Source organism: Hippocampus comes, unplaced genomic scaffold (assembly GCF_001891065.2).
Source record: "Hippocampus comes isolate QL1 unplaced genomic scaffold, H_comes_QL1_v1.1 scaffold345, whole genome shotgun sequence".
NCBI lineage: Eukaryota > Metazoa > Chordata > Actinopteri > Syngnathiformes > Syngnathidae > Hippocampus > Hippocampus comes.
The window spans coordinates 1,013,668-1,018,667 of NW_017805538.1; the positions used below are offsets into that span (position 1 = coordinate 1,013,668).

Consider the following 5,000-nt stretch of genomic DNA (forward strand, 5'->3'; position numbering starts at 1 on the left):
AAGTCAGGATACAGGATACAGATCACGAGTGTCAGTCTCGTGATCTGATTGGCTATTGAAACCTGACTGTGCCCGTTCACTTACAGCGCACAGGAGCCTGCTCTGTTTAATCTGAAGGCCCCGAGCAAGTTTAATTTACCTGGCAACGCGAGCTAGCTGAAATATGATTAGTTAAAAACTCTACCATCATAAATAAGTTATTGATCGAGTGGCTTTCAATGTTATTTAAAATAACATTGAAAGCCACTCAACTAAGTGGAAATAATATGACGTAAAGAATACAGAGAATAATTTTGTTTACATATTTATGAAAATAAAATAACATAAATTATAAAATAACATAAAATACATAAAAGTAAATTTACTTTTCTGAGAATGTTTAGGCCAGCAGAGAAGGCCTTGCTGGCCCTCAGGGTCCGCCACTGTAATTGCCCCACCCAGGTTGTTAGCTCACCCTGAAATTTGGAGGATCCAAGCCCGACATGGGAAATTGGCAGTTTTGATTTGCAGTAGGCATTGTGGGTGAATTTCAGGACTTGCGCTCAGGGAATTGCCCAAATGAGCCAAATTGGAAGCAGATCTTTCAGACAGATGGGCGATGCTTAACTGCAAAACTTTTGTGCGTCCGCACATCTAATTGTGGGCGGACCATGATGTTATACTTTGATCATTCTGAACATGTACCATAAAGTTTTGGCGACAAATGCTCGTCATCGCTATTTATTTATTTATAGTTTTTAATTGTTTTTGCCTTTGTCGTCGTTGGCAAATTGTGTATATTATTCTGGGTAGGTCAATGGTAACAGAGTGTTGGTGTCCCTCTACATCTTGACGTGTAGTGAAGTGCTTTAGAATTGGGAGGGATGGAAGAGCAGGGCAACGTCTGGTGAGATCAAACCTGCTTGCCTCAGGCAAGCCATTTAATTCTCCTTAAGGCATGTTTTGTCACATGCAAACTTCACAGTCATCCATTCGGTCATGAAACAATCACATGCACAGTCCCTCCATCTGGAGTGGTGATGTATATCTGGAAGAGGCGTTGTCGACCTGCTACCACCTCCGGTCCGTACTGAGAAACAGGGCGACGAAAATGTATTCCAATACAGTTCCTAGTTACTTGTTAAAATATGTCGGTCGTAGCGTAATCCAAGTATCATGTACCTTGATTACTTTGAATTACTTTTGGATTACTCCAATACCAAATATGCGAATGAAGACAAAATGAATGAAATATCTCTGCCATATAAACGTCTGTCTTTGTCTGGTATTTTTGCTCTTATTAATCAATATGAATGGTTTTGGGATGCTGGAATGAAGCTGCAGCTCTCAGGATTCAGATTCAAAGCCTCAGAACTGGTACGCAGACGTGCGAACCACTTGGTCAAGGTGCTATCGAGAAGCATGGATGGCTGGATTGATTGATTGAAGGCCATATGAAATAATTGCTTCTTTGCATGAGGTAAGATGTAAGTTGTTCTTACAAACAAAGTGGTAATAAAGAGGACAAATTAAACTCATGAAGGCCTTTGCAATGGTAACTTAAACCCATACTCTCTGCTCCAATCTCACACACACACACACACACACACACACACACACACACACACACACACACACACACAGTGTAATTTTGACACGATGACAGTGACAAGTTTTGTTGTTATTCTTGCTAATGTGGTATTTAAATAGTAAATCTGTGGGTGGTCTGTGACAGGAACACATGACTGACGTTGGCGGGGCAGCGGGCTACCGGCTCGTCGTACGTAGCAGTCGGGATTGCAGCTCCCGCATTTCTGTAAATGTTATTTAAGGTAATTCTGTCCTTTGGTGAGTGCACCACATCCAGTTCCCAAATAAACAACTGAGCCCGTTGCGCCTCTCTGTGTGCATGGAAATTCTAATTCTGCAAAAAAGCCCCATTTTTAATAAACATACCTATAATCTGATTGCGTTTTTTTCATCTCGAACTGTAAGGGAAAACAGTTAGGTTTATTTGTATCCCAAATAAATAACGCCAGTACACTTACTCTATTCCATTTCCCCCCAAGCCTGCCAAGAAATTCACGAATGCCACTAAAATACGATAATTCCAATTTCAATTCTCTGCTCTTTTATCAACACACACACACACACACACACACACACAGTGTAATTTTGACACGATGACAGTGACAAGTTTTGTTGTTATTCTTGCTAATGTGGTATTTAAATAGTAAATCTGTGGGTGGTCTGTGACAGGAACACATGACTGACGTTGGCGGGGCAGCGGGCTACCGGCTCGTCGTACGTAGCAGTCGGGATTGCAGCTCCCGCATTTCTGTAAATGTTATTTAAGGTAATTCTGTCCTTTGGTGAGTGCACCACATCCAGTTCCCAAATAAACAACTGAGCCCGTTGCGCCTCTCTGTGTGCATGGAAATTCTAATTCTGCAAAAAAGCCCCATTTTTAATAAACATACCTATAATCTGATTGCGTTTTTTTCATCTCGAACTGTAAGGGAAAACAGTTAGGTTTATTTGTATCCCAAATAAATAACGCCAGTACACTTACTCTATTCCATTTCCCCCCAAGCCTGCCAAGAAATTCACGAATGCCACTAAAATACGATAATTCCAATTTCAATTCTCTGCTCTTTTATCAAGTCCACTCCTCTGGTGTTAGCTTTAAAAAAAATTGAAATGAATGAAAATAGAAATGATTACCACCTTTCCACACACTGAAAGAAGTTTCTCAAAACAATCAATAGTAGGCTAAGCTCATCCCTGCGACTTTGTACGTGTGCACGCTGGTGTGTTCATTCGCACGTATAGCACTCAGCCGCTGGGGCATCATCTTTGATTGATGCAGTCAGCGAGCTCAGGGGGAAAGAGACGGCCGCTGGGGATGGAGGGAGATAAGGAGGGAAAGAGGAAAGCCGATAAAGGAGAAAGAAAGAGCTGCAAATGCATTCATCAAGCGGCACAATCAGATTGTTTTGCTGGTGTCAAGTCTTTTTTTTTTCCTCATCCTCTCCTCAGCAACTGCCAGTCCCCTCAATTCCTCTCTCCACTGCACACTTGTGCACGCGCGCACATGCCCATGCATGCGCACACAGGGTATCACGCTGATATTAAATCATGGGAGGTTGAGGTGAGAGACGACATCATGGTGTGATAGAAAATGTTTGCCACACTGCCCTAGTCAATGCGAATAGTTTACACACACACACCCACACATACACACACAAAGACACACAACTCTTTCTTTGCTAACTCACATCCTTCCTTTCTGTACTCCAGTTCCAGTGTTCCATTGCAGGTATTGCTTTTTTAATATGTGGTTATCTTTTATGCCTTATGTTTCAAATTAGAGCACCTCCACACACCCATTACCCAGAGTAAGCACACATCCACACCTCAACAGGTGTTGCCCCACCGTTGATATAAAGGCCTTCTCATTTGCTCCATTGGAAGCCGGGTCCTTGTTTCAATTAGAATGGTTTGTTGTCCTTCTGTCCTTCCTCGATCCTATTCGTTTCCTGTGCCTGTCTCATTGTGCCGGCCAGGTCATTGCGTATGACGGCTTCTCATTTTTGTGCCATATCTCATGGGACTGTCAATTTCACACACACACACACGCACACATGACCTCAGAGTCCTGCACCAGGTTATAACGTACCAAAAACATACGTCCAACTTCTCAAGTGAAAATTAGCTAAATATGTGCGGGCAGTGGACGGTAACAATTTATTTATTTACTTTTTTACGTAGTAAAATATTATGTATTTAAAAATAATTCCATTTTGTGATGGCAAAAGTACTTTATTTTGAAATTCAGATATCACTGATCCTGAAGCAATCTCGCAGTTACTGCCAAGTACATCGTAATGTACACGATAAAAGCCCGTGGGGAAGAAGAACCTGTTGATTAATCGTCATCTAGCATGAAATCTGACGTTTTGGATATGGCTCATGTACTTTGTAATAAGAGTGTTGAGGCTACATTTTAAGCCACTGAGATGATGCACTGGAGATGAAGAATTGACATGCTGTGTGATACATTTTCTGATTAAGTAAAAGCCCATGACCAATTTACTAGTCGAACATGCAGCCCATCTCGACATTTATATTCTCGAAATCCTTCGCTGTGACTCACTCGCTCTCTTTTTCTTTCTGTCTCTCCCTCGTTTCCACACTGGCAAACTTAGTGATGTGTTTGGGAACTCGCAAACAGGAGCGCTCAAAGTACCAGACGTTGACACGTTTGCCACCACCCCTCAAAGGCAGCACAACAATAAAACCCAGTAAATCCAGTTAATTACAATAAACCACATTACACTGTTTAAAAACAAAACAAAACAAAACATATGTTCATCGTAATCTTTAAGGTTTTAATTTTGTATCAGATGAATATCTAATTTTGATTTAATACCTATGGTATTAGCAAAGCAACATTTTTAGACAAATAAAAGTGAATTAAAAACAATATAAAAAACAAATGCAGGTGTTCATTTCCATTTTAACGCAGTGCCTTTCATAACTTTACTCATCTGATTTGAATATCTTCTTTTATTTAAAAAAAAAATTGATACCTGAGAATAGTGAATTATGTTTACAAGTATTTGTCTTTGCATTTGTAGATAGTTTCATAGTATTTATAGTGTAATTATGCATAGTATATACTTTTGGATTCCATTTTAAAATGTGCTTAACATTTAAAGCTAAAAATGTTAGTGCCAAACTTGCCTCAGTTTCAGGTTGCTCTATCATTAATAAAATGTCGAAAAATGCTAGTACAGAGCTACAAAATGTGTTACGTGTCGGAAATAATCCTACTTGTCTTTATTTTTTAATTTGCACATACCTTTAAGAATTGAAGCTGTAAGCTAATGAGGGTTATGGCAGCTGTCGGTGCGATATGCTGTGATTTACATAAGATCCAATTAGTCGACAAATCGCGACTATTGTCGGTGACAGGTCCACTAGCAAAATAGTCTTTTGTAATAGCCCAAGTCAAAAAG

At 40.2% G+C, this 5,000-nt stretch overlaps 1 protein-coding gene across 2 annotated transcripts in view; it reads left to right on the forward strand.

Moving 5' to 3' along the window:
* The window catches only part of pard3ba (par-3 family cell polarity regulator beta a), a 147,955-nt gene that overhangs the window by 25,774 nt on the left and 117,181 nt on the right, over positions 1-5,000 (forward strand). The window lies entirely within an intron of this gene.